General features: G+C 46.6%; 1 long non-coding RNA gene across 9 annotated transcripts; it reads right to left on the minus strand.

The window, feature by feature from the left end:
* Positions 1–705: 705 nt before the first annotated feature.
* Positions 706–6,641, minus strand: LOC109768061 (uncharacterized). 9 transcript variants are annotated; one of them, XR_012202361.1, is made up of 13 exons: positions 6,010–6,637; positions 5,749–5,918; positions 5,291–5,350; positions 5,118–5,206; positions 4,274–4,367; positions 4,071–4,171; positions 3,784–3,872; positions 3,198–3,299; positions 3,016–3,116; positions 2,769–2,874; positions 2,042–2,094; positions 1,341–1,491; positions 706–1,016 (listed from the first exon to the last, which is right to left on the minus strand). It is a non-coding gene; the product is annotated as an uncharacterized lncRNA (long non-coding RNA). The 9 variants fall into 9 exon arrangements; XR_012202366.1 differs by having other exon boundaries at positions 5,749–5,931; positions 6,015–6,615; XR_012202365.1 differs by having other exon boundaries at positions 5,749–5,931; positions 6,010–6,612.
* Between the last annotated feature and the right edge of the window lie 12,308 nt (positions 6,642–18,949).

Consider the following 18,949-nt stretch of genomic DNA (forward strand, 5'->3'; position numbering starts at 1 on the left):
TGGACCATGCATGCATAGCTTCAACTAATTTTGGAGTGTGGACTGGGGCAGGAAGTTTTGGACCATGCATGCATAGCTTTAACGTCCGAGAAAGTTTTGGACCATGCATGCATAGCTTTAACGTCCGAGAAGTGAGCCCTTTCTTAGGGGTCCAAGAAATTAGCTGTCCATTTCAACCGTACAACGTCCACAAGGGCAGATATATTATAATCAACCATGAAGGAACAAGTGGTATAGCTGCACTTGGTAACATACTTTCTGGATAACATCATTTTTTGGTCAAATATTGCACCTGAAAATGTACTTTAAAGTTATTTTTATATCTGTGAGGAAAAATTTCTGAACTTACACATTCATAAGTATATTCGTGTTGATCTTACAAAGAAAAAAATTGAATATTCGTGAACACTTGGTCACAATTTCACCAAAAATGTGGCTGGAAAAGAAAATTGAGGGTATTTTTAATTCCTTCAGGCAAAAATGTATGAAACTTGACCAGAAAGATAATTATATTACTTTTGATTTGACAGAATTCTTCAAATTGTTCTGAAAAAATGCATTTTAATCAAAATTTGACCAAAACTGAACTAAATTTAAAGTTATTTTCAAATCTATCTAAAACTTACCAGAATTATCAGTATTATATTAGACAAAAAAAATTGGCATCATTTGGGCATTGTCAGGCCATCATGGGTACTCCACATGTTCAAAAACCAAATAATCAGATCTACACTTAATTAGGCACCATATTACAGAATTGTCACATAAATTTGCTGTCCACAATCCATAACTCTGTCACATCATTATCACACATTTCAAAGTAAAAGGCTCACAATACATTAGCCTCACACATGAGCTCGATCCAAGGCTCACAATACATTATATATATACATGAAGTGTTGCTTCAATTGATGTTGTTCTTGGTGCATTGAGCTCAGGTCCTGCTTGGAGAAAATCCTCATATTTTCCAGCTTGGCTCAACCTAGCCATTTCATGAAAGCTGTCCCAAAATGGTGCTGGTATCCAAACTTAAAATAAGATAAAATTCAAAATTTTCAAAGAATGGGGTGCTTATCAATGCAGTGCTAAGAACAGCAATTATATGGCTTGTTTACTCTAGATTAAGCTATATATATCAGCAGTTCAAATAATAACTATCAAGCAATCAGTTAGGTTTGTAACATGTTTAACTAGACATAAGTAGTCCTTGTAACTGAATGTAGAAGTTTCTGTGACGGGGTACTGTTAATCCCGTCATGAATTACTACCATCCAAGCATATTGCTATGATAATAAGTAAATCAATTACGACACTCTAATTTAAGAAGATTGGTAACTCACATTGGGCTTGACCGACCCCTGCCGAGGCCGGCGCAATGCCTGTAGCTAGTTGGCGTTGGCCACATGGAGAACGGGCGTCTCAAATTTCCCGAAGCTCCCGATGATCTTGTTGGGATCCAGGCTAAGGCACGCCTCCATGTTGATTAATAACCTGAGCTCCACTCGGGATGGAAACATGCACGCTGATACTATCAGTGAACCGTTCTTGGTGGCGACTTCGTGGATGGAATAACACACACACACGCACACGCACACGCACACGCACACGCACACATACACACACGCGCGCGCACACACACACAGAGACATAAGGCAGGTCCCTATGGATACTTACATATGAACAAGTGCATATGTAAGTTTTTAATATTCTATCGAAATGATTCATGCACTCTCTTTCTAATCTATCTTGCATTATCATAACACGAGTCATTATAAACAATACGTACCTTGGTCCTATCAATTATCTCGAGATTTTAGTCTATTATCAATTCAGAATCGTGTAAAAAAACTTAGCAAGAACTACACCTACCTGAAATGCTACTAATAACTATAAATCAAATCTTAACCAGCCAGCAAAATTTCATACTCAAGAACATCCATTTTGCTGGACTAACATACTATAGACACAGAGAAATAATTAGATTTTGGCATACAGTTAGGAGGACCTACTATTTAACAAAGTTTAATGAGTACAGATTCACCTTTTGCATAACATGATAGGAAGATTATAAGTAGTATGCCAATGCTTGGTAGCCTACAAAAAATGTTGTGCTTAGTGGCAAAGAGAAACTAAAAGATAAGTTATAAGATACGACCGCAATATTTAGAGATTATGTAAGGTCGGACAAACAAATTCATTTTTTCTCCTAACTGAAACAAGATAACTGTTATATCTATTAGGGAATCATGGAGTTCAAATGAAAAGGTCTAGGATATACTAACATTAAGTATTTTTTTTCTTTAGAATAAAAAAAACAAAAAGTGAAATCTATTGTAAAATATATTAAGCTATTGGACAGGCTAATTCCAGTGTGATACTTATTAATACAACAGATTGAGTACACATCATAAATTTATACCAAGGAAGAGATCTGTTTGGAGAACAAAGCAGAACAACAATTTACCCACTTTAGTATTCTATAATATTGATTGTTCCCTCTTTTCTTGACGATGGCATGTAGAATGCTCCCACTGACTCTTACTAAAACTCTACATTTCCTGTGATTCATTTAGATTGGAGGGCTCATAATTATTAGTTGTAATTGTGCAGTGCCATCTAAGGAGAGCGTGCAGAATGTCATGATAGATAGAAGTAAATGCATCCTGGAAATTGACAATTCAATGGTGCTGAATTATAAAGCGGGTATAATGTATGACACTTCTGGTTGTATTCCGCTCTTTTCTCATCAGACAGTCGGGCATACCAACCATGAGCACCATTTGAATTTTCATTCCCATGATCATGAACTGGTGTGTTCGTCGGGAAAAGTTCCCCGGTTCCGGTCAGAGTTGCACCTGGATTATGATCCTCCGCCTGTAAATAGAAATTTGTAACAAGAAACATATAGTCAATGCATTTGATGCAGGAGTACACTCCCTCTATTTGGAACACGTCACATATAACTGAGCACATAAATGGAAGTCCTGATAATCTCTCAAGTATAGTTGTGCGTACTTGCATGTCAGGAACCGTTGTCACCGTTTGCTTATTGCATTGAACACTCATATGTTCGGTCCGATGGTGAGTACTCACTGAGGTTGCAGCCGTACATATACCTATGACAGAAGACGAAAGGAAAGACATTACTGTTGATATAATTACCATCGATACAGTAGGCTCGAAGTCAATGAACGAACCATCTCGCACACCCAGTAAGGAAGAAGCAGGTGCTTGTGCTTGCCACACTTGCTCATGGTAAACTGTTGCCTGCTGCCTTCTTTTCTTTGTATAATAGTAAGCTTGCACGTGCAATGCACGTCCAAAATTTTAGTACACAAATCATAAACATGTGCACCGATTTGGGGTACATTCCATGCACTATGCAAACTTACATAAAAGCATATCAAGATTCAATACATCACAACACATCTTTGATGAACACATGTAAGATTTTTCTCCTCACTGGGCGACTAAATATGTTACTCCCTTTGTCCCATAATATAAGAATGTTTTTCAATTTTTTTTACCTTGAAAAGTGTTCTTATATTATGGGACGGAGGGAGTATTAATTTGGGACACTTCTATGGGGTAATATCAAAGCAACATCAAATGCATCTTACTACTTGTCTCATGCACACATATGAGCTTTCAAAATTTTGGGTTTTAATATCTGCAAAATAGATGACAACAATTGTTTCCACACATACAATTTAACCTACAAAGGTTGAAATTCTAGACCCCCTTCATGAGTTGAAGAGTGAAAAGTGACCCAGAGGAGCATACCGGTGTCCAGGAGCATCCAAGAGGGAAGAGTCGCCAAAAGAGTGTGCCTGCGGCTAGGAATACCAAAGCGTGTCTTTCTTGGATGAAAACTACCAAGAAATTTGATTGCAAACAATATTAGACTCAATATCATATGTATCTTTGGCAAGCTGTCACGCAATTAAAAATAATATTGCATATTACATCTTTACCCAGAAAAGTTTGAAGAATCATCTTACATCAAAATACATACAGATAATTAAACCATAAGCATTTTTTGTGTCTGTTCTCACATTTTAAAATCTTACCCTCAACGAAACTATGCTTCATTAGTGTTCGAACTTTTATCCTTTTTTCACTATTGTATTACGCCCCTTGGTTCCTCAATCCACCTTGATAGAATTATTGTCTGATAAACATCATGTACACCATTAGGAAGTTGTAAACCAACTTAAGCTTGTGGGATCAACAAACAATGGCAACATATGGAAAGAATATAACTTGTGTATACCGTGAATGTTGTATGAATTGCTATGGAAGTTAGTGTTGTAGAAAATGGTCTACTGAGACCTGCTGCTATCCACTGATTCTTGGACACACTAACTCTGTAAGACACAAATCAAGCAAGTGTGTTATATTAGAACAATCACAACTTGTTATATTAGGACAAGCATGTTCCGATGAGTATTAGATCACTACTCTACTGCAACAACACAATCGACATTGTTGTCTTCACCAGTCAGTCCTGATGCAATCACCTACCACCACCACGTCCAGGATATGATATGAATACGGTTCCTGTTTGGTCGATGATATTATCCTGCTTTAGTGTTGTTCAGAATTCACTACACACCCCTTGCAATATCTCTCGACCAACATATTCTAACTAAACCAAAATTCTATCATCACTGAATCCAGTCGACAGAGAACCACGCCTTTTCTTCCATGTTGTTATCTTCTGATAGAGACATCAAACCAATGCAATGTTATATGGTGTGAATGAAATAGACACGGTTAAGACGTAAGAGGAAGCACATATAATGATGATGCTGATGCAATTGCCAAAATCATTTAAGAATTAAAAACTGATGCGAAAACTTGAAACAGAAGATCAAGAAAACAGCAACACGCATATATTTTTGTAGTTAGGTGCATAAAGAAATGTTGGTTCATTTATTTCATCACTCGGCCAATGTTTAGAAATAACTTAGTGCAATACTTGAACCATAAGGTAGCTAGTGATCAAGGATGGACATCTCCTTCAAGCGACCAGATGTGGGAAATAAAAAATCAAAGATTCAAGTGTCCTTAAAGAAATGAAATAGACCTTTGTGCAACAAAACATCAATTCGTACCACTAAGAAGGCTTGGGGATCCTCTTCTCCTGCAAGCATGCCCTCGTGTGCATCGCTTCCTCGACTGGGAACCAATCCTAGCAAGTTGCCTTTTGTAAAAAGATTAACACCGCGAACTTTGAGGCAATGTATTTGCATGATGGCACATAGCAGATCTTATGCAACATACTCACTTTGCTAAAAAACTTGCCTTAATATTAGATTATCCATTTCAGAATCAAGGCCAGTTTTTCCTAAACATATTGGATTAGATATGTAAACTGTTTAGATTCTCATATATGAGATATGGTAGCCAATCTACTGAGAGAATTTAGTTCAGATCCCCCTTTCCCAGCATAATTAGATAAAACAGAGAGAATAAATATATGTTGGATTGGGGACAGAAGATATGTCAATTTGTTTTAGGTGATTTTATTTGTCATTATGTAGAGCATATTTGGGCTTCTCAGCTGAAGAAAATAATAGAACTAATGACTGCTCCAAGTTACCAAAGTGCAAAAATAAAGAGAAATAAACACAAAAAGGAAGCAGACAAGTATACTTTCAGAACAGAAAGTGAGTCATGAGCCAATGATCTTAGTGCAGACTTGCAATGTATTTGCAATGCCGCTGGTTGTGCCATTTCCCTTACCTGCGGCTATAACGAATTTGTAAGACCAGCACACTAGATATCTTCAGAAGAAATATCCATTGCGGGTGGAGTGATGATTAGTTGTGATTTTGGTAGCTGCAATGCGGGCGTTTCCCTAATTCGGTCGAGAAAGATGAGAAAGGATGAGAAAGGCTTCCTGTGTGTATGTTCTGCAAAATCAACCTCCATGGATGAAACAAATGTAAGAAGACTATTTCTCAGGAAAGGATATTAACCATGAATTGTGCTATGCTATCGTACCGTACATCGTGAACTCGCAGTGTCATCACCGCCACTTGCTGGCTCGTCTTCTCGAATCATTGGCAGCAAACGCATGACGGCCAATTAGTGGAAGCAGCGGCACCAGTGAAGGAGACGGACGTGAAGTGGATCCCGGAAGTTGGGCTCCAGCTCAGTGGTCGGGACGGGGCGGCGGCCGCGCGGGGCTCACGAAGGCTTGGCTCCGGGCGCGGTGGCACCGCAGCCCGGTGAAGTGGCGGCCGTCGGTGGTGAAGCAGCTGTGGTGTGTGGTGGGTGGCTCCGGATTAGCGCTCGGGGCGACGGTCGTGCGGGGCTCGTGGCTTCCCCCGCCATCCTCCAGCTTGCGCACCGCAGCTCCGCAGTAGTGGGTGCCTCGACAGCGGCCCTCTTCTCCTCTGCGGTCGGCAGCTGGATGATGAGAGGGCGCGGCGGCAGCTGGGCCTCATCAGATGATGCTTCCTGCGCCTCCGCCGACGGCGTCAACAACGGCGAGGAGGAGCGCAGTAGAAACAGGGCGGCGCCGCGGTGGCATGCCATGTTCGCCGGTGGCGCGGGCAGGGTCGTCGGATGGGAAGGGGGAGGGGCAAAGTGGGGCGTGGGAGCAATGAGTGGGGCATGCGGAGTGGGTGGTTTCCTTTCGGGAGAGGGGCGCAACGGGAGATGTGGGTCGGGACGCACATTGCTAATTGCAATATGGTTTCGTTAAGAGTTAATTACAGCTGGGTACACAAACTTGCGTGGCGGTAACAGATTCATACACAAACAAAAAACCCCATAAAAGTCATACAGTAACTCTAGTAACTCTGATGCGGACTCATTTAGGCCCAACTCGCATGCAAAGTGTACACATGGGCTTCCACGCACGCCTGGGTCGGTCTACTGTGTCATGGCATTTTTTGCAGATAACCCCCCAGTTTAATTGAAACTGACCCGCCGCCAACTCCTCTGTATCCCCAATTTCTTTCTCCAGATCCCTAGCTGTTGCGGCGCGGCGGCCGCCCTTCTCGTGCGACCATGGAGGGAACGACGGCCAGATCCCGTCGTGCGACCATGGTAGGCGGTCGGAACGGCGGCCTCAACCACGGCGACAGCATCAACCACGGCGACAGCATCAACCACACCGGCAGCCTCAACTACGCCGGCGGCAGCAGCAACATGGATTGCGAGTGGAGAATGAGCTCCGAGCTTACATTTGGCTCCAAAAAATCCATGAAGGTGTGTCCTTTCATCGTTTTGTTGCCGTGGATTTTTGTGTCTGATTGCACGCGTGATTTGTAGGGAGGGGAGAACAGTGCAAATGAAAATCGCCAAGGTCATAAGGCTGAATGTGGCTACAAACTGACGCCTGTTGTGAGAGTGTGCAATGAAGGATTTGATGCAGGACGACGTTTTTTGAGTTGTCCATATGAGGTATCCGATTTGGTTTCACTGAATTTTGCTTGTTTCACTGAATTTTGCCATGTCCAAATTTTGTACTGAATGTGTTTCTGCAATTGAAATGGACAGAGGCTAAACTCCTATGGGTATTTGAGTTGGATGGATGATGCATGGCAGGGGAGATCAAGGCTTGTTATTCGCAAGCTTGCAGATGATAACAAGAAGCTGCAAGTTAGTATGTTTGAGAAGGAACTGGAGATTCAGAGGTTGAAGAAAGAGAGGAAAAAAATAGATGAGCAGAGAAAAACTAGGGAAAAATTAGATCAGTTTCTTGTACTTGTGATTCTTGCCAGTGTTGTGGTATATGCCGTGGTTGCATTGCTTAGCAGGGGATTTGTGTGATTGTAAGATGAAGAAACTAGAAAGTGTAATGCAGAAAATCTGAAATGTTATTGTACAAATGTGACAATTTTTAAGTATAAAGAAGCTCTGAAATGCAAAGTACTTAGGAGACAGTTGAAACTAAAATTCAGTTCAAATGCAAAGTACAATACTGACCACTAAGACTAACACTTGAGCACTAACCTGATTAAGACTGACCACTAACACTGACCACTAATTTGATTAACACTGACTACTAACACTTCTGAAACTTAAGCACTAACTTAAGCACTAACACTGACCACTAACTTGATTAACACTGACCACTTAGCAGAAATTCAGTTTCTAGTTCTGAACTTTTCTGAAACTCTAGTCCTCGTCGAACGGCAAGTCGATGTACTCAGGTGCCGGACGGCTGCAGCTCAGCTCCATAGCATGGTTGTACTGCGCTGGTGCTTTCCCAGGCGCTGCAGCTTGCCTCCTGACCATGGCGTCGCGCGCGGCGCCGTGGTATTCCATGGCCTGCCTCACTCTAGCGGGGTCTGCATCGACAGGAGCGGGCAGTCCCAGGACAGAATGCTCGCCGGTGAATCTGCGGCTGGAGTCCTCCCTCGCCGCAGTGCCGTACGAGTTCAGCAGGGCAGTCTGCTGATCAACTGCAGGCACCACGGCTGGGAGCGGAGCTTGTGGCCATGGATCCCATGGCTGGGGCTGGAGCGGAGGTTGTGGCCATGGATCCCATGGCTGGGGCTGGAGCTCATTTTTTCTCTGTTCTCATTCCATCTTGGTAAGTTTGTAGATCTGGCCATGGCCCATAGCAGATTCTTCAATGTCTCACCTTTGAATTTCTTGTGGAAGTTTTGGTATAGGTGCCTAACACAAAACCTATGCTCTGCATCTGGGAAAACTTTTTCAACATCATTTATCAAACCCTGCAATGGATTTTCACATAAGTTCATATGAAATAGCCCATGCAATTCATACATAAAGCATGCATATTAATGCAATGGATGAGGAACAATACCTTTTGCTTGTCACTCATTATGGTGTATGGCTTGTGTTGATAATATTCAGATCATTCTTTAGTGTTGTCAAAAACCATTCCCATGTGTAAGTGGATTCAACCTCTACCATTCCCATAGCTATTGGATAGATGCAATCATTTGGGTCAATTCCCACAGCTGTCAACAATATACCTTTGTACCTACTTTTCAAATGGCAGCCATCCACAAATATAATTGGCCTGCATCCCTTTAGGAAACCTCTCTTGCAAGCATCATATGACCAATAGAGTGAGGACAGGTGATCCTTTGGCAGTGCATCATTCTTCTCCTTCACCTTGGTAGTGGAAACTATGAATTTGCTGCCAGGATTAGCTCTTCTGAGTTCTTGCCCATAGTCCCACAATAAGTTGTACTGCTCTGCTTCATCCCCATGAATTAGGTCTAGAGCTGCCTTCCTGGCCCTTCCCAATTTCATCTTGTTTGGTAGCAGTTTGAACTCTCTCTGGACCTTCTTACCAAATGTACCCAAATCCATGGTCTGGTTGTCTCTGAATTCCTCAATGAATTTCTGTGTGAGAATTTTAACTGTCAAACACTTCGAATCAAATGATTTCTGACATTTGTGAGTGTCATTGTACTGCCTTATGACAATGCTACCAGTCCTATTGTCTTTTGAAGCTTTTAGTTGCCAAGGACAACCTTGTGAGGAAACTGCATTAAGCCTTTCAGATTCATTTCTTTTCTTATAGATCTTCACTCTCTTCCTAACAGTATATGCATCCAAAGCCATCCTCAGCTCTTTCATGTCACCAAACACCAAACCAACACTGAAAACTGGATTATTCAGATCCACTGCTGGATTGTAGGCTTTGAAAGTGTACTGCAACTTTGACAATTCATCCTTGCTCAGGTTTAGATCATCATCATCTAAAGGGTCTTCTTCTTCAATGTACCCTTCCTTCTCATTGTTATCATGGACATCTATATCCACATTCTCCACAAACAAATCATTATATAGATCTTCAACATCATATTCACTCTCATCAAAATCACTGTCAGTTTCTTCTCCTTGAAACTCTCCCTCTCCCTGCTCTGTTTGCTCTTCTTCTGCCTCTCCCTGCTCTGCTTCATGTCCATGATCTTCTGCCTCTCCCTGCTCTGCTTCATGTTCATGATCTTCTGCCTCTCCCTGCTCTGCTTCATGTCCATGATCTTCTCCCTCTCCCTGCTCTGCTTCCTCTCTTGCTTCTCCATGTTCTTCTTCTCCATGCTCTCCTTCAGCAGGCCTTGGCAATTTCCTTGGAGTAATTACCCTTGGCAGAGGGGGCCCATCTAGGATCACATCATCATACAAAGTTCTTATCTTGTCCTCCTCATCCACTATTACAGCAGTGTCTTACATTCTTTGCTTGCATTGACCATAGCAGCAATGACCTCTTCAGTATCCACACAAACAAGGCCATCTACTATGTCTTTGCCTGGCAAGCACCAGTACACTTGCAGGTCTGGATAACCATGGGAGTAATCCAACTTGTCCAGGCAAAACTTCAACATATCTAAGGACCAAGTGTCAGCATGACAATAGTCAAATTCACAATAACTGCTGCCAATATATGATCTGTTCACTCCTTGCCCAATAAATATGCCATTGTGCTCAAAAGCTACAAAGAACAACAGAGATTCTTCTCCTGAAGTTACTGCAAAAAAAGACAGATTTTTTGTTCAAACTATGATGCAAACCACAGTAGTAAATGAAGTTCTTTTGACTATATAGTACACCAATAAATAATTAACAACATTTATCATCACTTAATTGAATTCACTGTAACATTCACTAACTGAATTTCGACAGCAAGTACAGAGCCATATCTGAATTTCAACAGCAAGGACAGAGCAATTCATACCCATAACAGGGCATCCATCACAGTAATCACAGGGGAGTGCATACATCACAACAGTCACATCTTCCTTCAAATCCAAGAACAACCCCTAAATTAACCCCCAAATCATTACCACCGCAAGCCAACATGGAAAGCAACAAAACAACAGTAATCATCCTATCGAACGCCTACATTCCCTTCATCGCATGAATTGCGGCAACAAAACATCAATCTTTCCACCAAAATCCTGAAGAACCTAGCCCGATCAAAACCCTAGGACAAGGGGGCAACCCAGCAAGAGACGAGGTCGATCGAGCGCGTACCGTACTCAGGAGGGAACTCCCCGGCCCCCCTAGTAGCGGCTCCATGCCGCGTCGATGGGCGGTGGCGTCCAAACCGGCGGCAGAGAAGGCGACGGCGTCGAGGCAGAGAAGGCGACGGCGTCGAGGCAGAGGCAGAGAAGGCCAGGGGTTAAGGGGGGTTTCTGAGCACCGGGTCGAACCGCTGCTTGTACTTATCTGGACGCGCGGACCGATCTACAAATATTGTACTACACAAGGGGGAATGTAGAAAAGTGCCCAAGACCAGCCGCGAGCCTTCTCTTCCCACGTGGCAGCCCAGTTGGCACATTTCGGACAGTTTTGTAGCTAAACGTTACCACATCAGAGTTGGTGTATGACTTTTATGGGGTTTTTTTGTTTGTGTATGAATCTGTTACCGCCGCGCAAGTTTATGTACCCCAGGTGTAATTAACTCTTTCGTTAACAGCGTTTCGTTAGTGCGCTTTATGACCGTACTAATGAGACGGCTAATATGTCTAGTTGGATCTGCATTCTCTTCCTTTTATAGGGGTATAATAGATGTGTGTGATACGCGACAAACAGGTCCGTAATCAGATATGTGTGCGAAGAACGATAATAACACAAACGATTGCTGCTAATAAGCCGTGTGTGTTGTGGGCAAATACTTGCTGGTATACAATTGTCAGGGATTGATGAAATCATCACTGACGGGTTCTCTAGTTTGATCAGTGTGCGATGTCATTGCACACATATCAACAACATATATGTACTTATAACTTATAAGTACTTGATTCCATAAACAGATTGAACATCCAATTACATAAGTGGCTAGTACACACATGACCTTTGCACATACCAAAGTATGTTCCAAAATGCCTGGAAAACTCAAATAATGTATAGAAAAGCAAAACAAATCCTGAATAATTTCATATTTTTAGGATGACGCTCCTATAGTTGCATGTTGCCTCTTAAAATAAATCAAGGCAGGAAGAGACAGCATATGTCATTTCGCACACATAGGTGACAAGTTCCCTCTCGGAACCATGAGGCTTTTTGAGAGAAGCTCCAGTTTGTAAGAAATTTATACCAAAACTTGTCCCAAATTGGACTAATTTTTACCACAGCATGTTGGTGCCATGTCATAATACCATGGCAAGTTTCATGATTTCCAGGCGAGTTTTGGATTTACAGTAATTTTAAAAACAGGTTTCTCAATGTTTATTGTCAAGTCGACACCGCTTTGGATAAATTTTTTTCTCATGGGTCCCAAATGTCAGAATCAAATCTGTCATTACCATGCAGCTTTTCTTATTATGAATTATAGCCCATTTGGTGTGCTAGCTGAAAATAAGTTTGTGGGTGCTTGCGGGCGCGAAGAATTTGCGGGTTCTGTAATGAACAATGATCTCAAGGATCCCACAAGAATGATGTTCTTTCCCTATGTTGTGATTGCTTATAATATTTATGTCTTAATTAAACAAATGGCAAGCCATTGGCCCAGTATGAAAGAAAATATGGGTCAAAGCCGAGTTGAAAATGATAACAATATCTAACTCCATCTTACAAAAGGTACAAAAGCACGAGGATTAATTGTTCATCAGGTTTAGACAAAACCAAGATTAAACAGGGCAATAAAATCTAACTCAACCAAAGTTTCGGCAATCACAATTAAATGGATCGGTCCAATCCATAAAATCAAGATCCCGGTACAAAAGATCTACTGGTCCATGATGACGACAAATTGTTGTAAACAGAAGCCGAGCATGTTCAGAAGCCCTTTTGTCCACCTGAAACTTGTTTTTATGTTGTTCCACATATCCATCCGTGAGAAATTTCTTGTCGAGAAACTTAATCCTCACGGACAATAGTGCCCTCGCATTCAACATGAAGAATGTGCAAAGGTAGTGTTTGCACGGTTGGATGCATATCCTTCCATCGCTTTTGTCTTCCAACGAATGTCATGAGATCGGAGAAAATCCTTGTGCTTCCTCTGCCATCCATTGGTTAGACCTTTTTCTCGAAGTCCTAGTACCAAAATAGACATGAAGATTGAAAACAGTTAATGTCTAAAATAGAGTAAGTCGAAGGAGCGGCAGCTGAACGGTTGATTGTAGTACATTATATATGGGCTTTCAATGTGTGTGAAATCATCACCTCTATATACAAATTCTCTAGACATGGAAAGCATCGCATCAAGCCAATAGTGGTGTTCAGATCAAGACACCCTATAGAAATATATAAGGTCTTGACAGAATCCAACACCCATGATAGGCCGTCCATGGACAAGCTCTTCATTCAGCATATAACATAATACTGGCATCGAAAGTGTACTCCAAGATGATATTTAACTTATGCGCACAAATGAAAAATGTAGATTACAAAAGTGTACATGGATAATATACGGTACCTGAATAAGTGTGGAGCTAACCACCATCTTGTAACGTTTAAACGGATCACGAATTTCACCCGAGGTCTCCGGTTTAGGCGCAGAGACCATAATTATTTGCGAGGGTTTATAACAAGAATCACGAAGCAACCTTTGAAGTGAAGGGGCATATTTGTTGATGAGCTCCTGTCCTTGAAAATGAATTCCAATGCTTACAAGGTGAGGCGACTTTATTTTGAGACAAGGGATATGGATTCCATTTCCAAAAAAAGCACCCGCCACTCTAGGGCAGGGCAGCTGGAGTGGATGATGCTGTGCAGTGAGGCCTCCGACAAATCAACGAGCACAAGCGCTAGTTTTTTCAGCAGTGGGAGTCGAAGCATTTGTACCAGATTGTCTGCTAGATGGCACCGGGTCAAGGTGGCAGTGTGGTGAGAGGAGGAAAACCATGAGATGGACATCGGTGGTGAGGGCACAGATGCAGCGATTGGTGGTAACCTATCGCTGTAGTAATGGTAGAACTCAAGCTGCTCGAGTTTTTTGAATTGCCGGGATGTCAGCCAGGCGCCCACCGTGCGGGTATGTCCAGCAGGTAGCATGCTGGGATGCGAATGCGTTGAATGGAGCCCTGGTGGGAGGAGATGATGGATCCGGGGAGTTCAGAATCATCATCGACAGATAGCTAACGATAGTCGAGATTAAGAGGCGCGGCACGCCACTAAGTGCGCCACCGAGATGCGAGGACTTGTGTGCGGCAGCCATCCTTGGTGGGGAGAAGGGAGATGATCTCCCCAAGCACGGCGTCTGGGAGATCCCTGATGCAGTCCACCGGAGATTTTATTGGTTCCTCAGATCCAGGGGGCCGTGGCCGCTTCTGGCCGCACTGCCGGGTCCAAAATCTACAACCGGCAGCGCCGCTGGACGGAGCCTCATCTATGTACATACCAATATGAAAAAATGGCAGAAACATACATGTAGGACACTCAAAATCAATTCTCAAGATCTGGAAGAAAAAAAGGCACAAATATATATATGAAGGACATTCAAAATCAATTCTCAAGATCTGGCCACGAATTATTAGCACACACGCCAACCCTAGTCGGATTATTAGCAAAAATCATTTGCATAGAACAAACAATTAATTACTAACCCTATACGGAAACCATTCAAACAATCAATACCCTACATGCATCTAACAGATCTTAATTACTCTGATTTCATGGACTGAGAGAACATAACCGTAGGATTTGTATTCCAAAAAAATTAGAGGGGGTGGGGGAGTAACCAGAGAAAACACATGCTATGTTTGCCGCACAAATGGGTATAGATGACTAACCAGTTTTACGTAGGAGTCGCAGTCGTTGCCGGAGTTGCTGTTGACCACCGGCTCCAGCTGGGGTGGTCACCACGGCGCCAACGGTGTCAAGGTCGTGTTGCTGCCCGCACGAGACCTCGTCGGCGGTGATAGCAACCTCTGTGCCCAGCTTCACGCGTTGCGCGGGTGCTTCACCAGCCCCGGCATCGCCACTCCCTCCGATGGTACGCTTCGGCGGCATCCTCATACACTCTAGAGTCCAGATAATGGTGACCACTGTGGACCGTGCGTGCGGCCACCTATTATGGCCAGTGGCTCGGGTGCGCCATTAGTACAGACTAGTGGGAGCGAGGTGGGCGGCGGTTAAAGGATGTCTCGCCTCCCGGTGAGCCTGCACGGCGGACTTCTGGCATTCCTACCATCATTTCACACAGCTACTGGCATGCCTCCCCGTGACACTGCACAAAAAAAATGTGTCAGATCACGGGTTTCGCAGACCCTTGAGAGGTTCAAACTCTAGGGTGATACTCTCTCCCCAGCTCGCTCGCTCAGCGATTCCACGGCCTAGCTCGATGAACCCAAAGAACAAGGGACACTGGGGTTTATACTGGTTCGGGCCACCTCGCGGTGTAATACCCTACTCCAGTGTGTGGTGGATTGCCTCGAGGGGCTGAGGATGAACTAATATAGTGGATGAACAACCTCAGGAGGTGAGGTGTTCTTGGGCTCAATGAGCTGGTGGGGTGTGAGGATGATCTGAATGATTCGTACCTTTCTACGGTGGTGGCTAGGTCCTATTTATAGTGGCCTTGGTCCTCTTCCCCAAATGTTTAGGTGGGAAGGGATCCCACAATGGCCAAGTTTGAAGGGGGACAACTAGTACAAGCTATCCTGACAAAAGTAGTCTTCACCTGCCAAAGGCTCTGGTGGTGACACCGCTGTGGGCTCCGTGATGACCTCTATCCCGCCATCCTGGCGGTCTTGGTCTTGTTACACCGATATGGAAAAATTTGCCTGATGCCTCAGGATTCCTCGCCTGCGCTTGCCTCCTTAGCACCAAAGAGGAAACTGGTACACTGCGGCAGCTGGCGCCCGCCTGGCCTTGGTCGTCATGGCTCACGTCACGCGAACCTCGCGAGGTGCCCCTTGCATAGATATCTCCGCTCCTTGGGAGCCAGCCTAGTGAGACCGCCCCCAGTGTCGGGTGGTAGGTGCGACATATGCCAACGGGTGGCTTATCATTGTGGGAGCCAGTAAAACATCGCCGGTGCCTGGAAACGGGATGAGGCGAAGACATGCACGCCGGCGGATCTTACCCAGGTTCGGGGCTCTCCGTGGAGATAACACCCCTAGTCCTGCTCTGCAGGGTCTCCGCATGATCACTAGATCAATACAAGTAGCTACAAGCGCTCCTTGAGCTGTTTGGCTAGAGGAAGAAGGGCGAGGCTAGCTCTCTTTTTCTCTCTAGGTGGTGTGTGGAATTCTATGAGATCAACCCTTTGCATGGGTGTCCGGGGGGTTTATATAGGCCTACCCCCCAGGGGTACAATGGTAATCCGGCTGGGCGCGGGTCCCAGCCGTCAGCGTCTATGATCGCCGGCTTCTTCGCCGGTCATTGGGGCCCGCAGACTGGTGGGTCTTGCCGGCTGCCGGCCTCTTGGCCGACAGGCCGGCCCCACCGCTTGGGGGCTTTGTCGGCGGCTGGTTACTGTTGCCTCGCCTCTGATGACGAGGGCTTTGTCGAGGTAAGCGTGGCTACAGTGTCGCCGCCCTGCGGGCTCTCACTGTAGCCTTACCTCGTCTTGTCTCCTTAATGAGACACATGTTTTGAGGGAGGGGGTAGCTGGCTATTGGGAGCCGGCCATGCCCCTGGCCGACTAGAGGAGGCCAGGCCGCCTTCGGGTGTCTCTCTGGCAAAAGGGGCCCGCCGCGTACGGGCCGTACTGGCGCCTGTCGTGGGTGACATCGAGGCCAACACGGCTACAGTGCCGCACCGGACGGGGAATGGCTGGCCCTTACGGCGCCCTGTGGCCATGCCTGTTCCGGGATTCGGGGGTAGTGGGCTGTACTGTGGCCACGCCCCATCCTATTGCCGTTATGTGGGTACAGTCTTAGTGGGTGCAGTCTTGGCCGGCTTCTGGGAGCCGGCTTTCTTCATGGCCGGCTTCTGGGAGTCGGCTATCTTCATGGCCGGCTTCTGGGAGTCGGTCCTCTTGGGGCCGGCTCCCTGGAGTCGGCTATCTTCATGGTCAGCTTCTGGGAGTCAGCCCTGGGGATAGCAGGCCGGGGAAGGCGGCCCTATGCTTTGTATGCTTGAAGGCTTGAATGGCATGATAATTTTTCGAAGAGCCAGGGGGAGTCGGTTAGGCTACCCGTGGCTATTTACTCTGACAGTAGTCCCCAAAGCTGGTTGGGCTTCGAGGCTGAGAGGAGGTCGAGAAGCTCGGTCAGCTTCTTATCTTGACGAGCCAGCAGCTGGGAGCCGGCTTCGGTTGGGCGCACCGTCTTGGCGAAATTTTTTAAAGTCGGAAGGCGGGAGTCTGTTGGCGCGTGCACCGGGCCGCGGGTCGGCCGCTCGCCGCCTGCGAACCACGTGGCGTCCCTTGGTTGAAAAGAGCCTGCCAACCCACGCGCGCGACAAGACGTCGCCGCAGGCTGAGGGCCCACCACTCCTACGCCTAGGCCCAGGCGCGGATTCTTTGCGGCCCAAAGCTGTCCGCACGTCTTCCGGCGGCGGTTTCCGCACGCCGTTAGGGCGCAATAATCGCGAGACGTGGGGGAGTGGGCGCAGTTAATCCCACGTTCCTCCCCACGCCTCGCCTCCTCGGCTTCGCTGCACGAGGCTATAAGTAGGGGGAGGAGGGGAAGCGACAGACGCTCGCACGCTCCTCTCCTCTCCGTCCTCTTCTTCCTCCTGCTTTCCCTCGCAGCAGCGCCTCGCCGCCGCGCCGTCCCACCAATCTACACTCCGCCCCGCAGCTTTGCCGCCGTAGGGCCGTGCTTTCTCCGCCGCCGCACTCTTCCTCGTTAGCTTCTCGCCATCATGCAGCACGACGGGGACTGGGACGGCTCCAACGTCCATATGGACCACATCGAGTTCCTCCGCAAGACGCGGCGGTTGCCCGGCGCGGACCAGGTGTGGGTCCGTCTCGCGCCTGCGAAGGAGATCACGCCGGTGCCAGAGGAAGGCGAGCGGGTAGTCTTCCACTCGCACTTCCTGCACGGCATCGGCTTGCCGGCGAGCGCTTTCTTCCGCTCCTTCCTCGACTTCTATCAACTCCAGTGGCACCACCTCACTACGAACACGGTGGTGCTGCTGTCCGCCTTCGTCACCTTGTGCGAAGGCTTTCTTGGCGTTCTCCCCACCCTCGAGCTCTGGGGGGAGTTCTTCCAATCTAAGCTGGGCACCCGCATGCAGGGAGTGCCGGCCCAGAGCGACGCCTTCATCGCGATGCGGAGGCCGGCGGCCGACAACCCCTTCCCCATCATCACGTTAATCCAGTCGGTGAAGCTCTGGCAGAAGTCATATTTCTACGTGAAGAACGTCGCCCCGCAAGGCGACTACGTCAACTTGCCGGCTTTCGTAGCCGGCCCGCCGGCTAGGAGGCGGCCCCAGTGGTCCTATCGGGCCGTGACGCTGTCGCAGGCTGGAGCCGCGGCCGTCGCCTGACTGCGGGTGATGATCCAGTCGGAGGGCCTGACTGGGTCCGACTTGCTGGCCGCCTTCGTCGCGCGCCGGGTGCTTCCGCTTCAGAGCCGCCCTCACCTGATCTGTCAGATGAGCGGCCAACTCGATCCGAGTCGGATGTGCACCAAGGACATGCCGCACGACGAGGTGGCCCATATGGTGAATTATCTTGCAAACTGCAAGCTCTCCGCAGAGTGGCGGTTTGGCAAGGAGCCATATTCCCGTGCACATCCTCCGCCCACGGTATGTTCTCTTTTTCCCTTTCTTCTCTTAGTTTTGTCGCCGAGTTCCTTTTGGCCGACTCTGACTAGTCGGCATGCCTTGGCAGAGCCCTCTCCTTCGACCTGCAGCCGGGTCGGAGGCCGAGCGCCGATTCCTCCCCGACCGGGCGGAGCATGACCTGGAGGACCACGACTTGGGGGCGGCCGCCATGGATGAAAACACCGAGGCGGGTGCCGGCGAAGCCGGCGGCGAAGCAGGCGGCTCCAGGCTTGGAGCCAGTTTCGGCGACTGGCCGGATGACGACGAGGCGGAAATCGTCCCACGCCGCCAGCTGGTGCCAGGCCACGGCGCGGGTTCCTCCGCCGCGCCGCCTGCTCGGGGCGGC

The sequence above is a fragment of the Aegilops tauschii genome, chromosome 2 (assembly GCF_002575655.3).
Source record: "Aegilops tauschii subsp. strangulata cultivar AL8/78 chromosome 2, Aet v6.0, whole genome shotgun sequence".
Classification (NCBI taxonomy): domain Eukaryota; kingdom Viridiplantae; phylum Streptophyta; class Magnoliopsida; order Poales; family Poaceae; genus Aegilops; species Aegilops tauschii.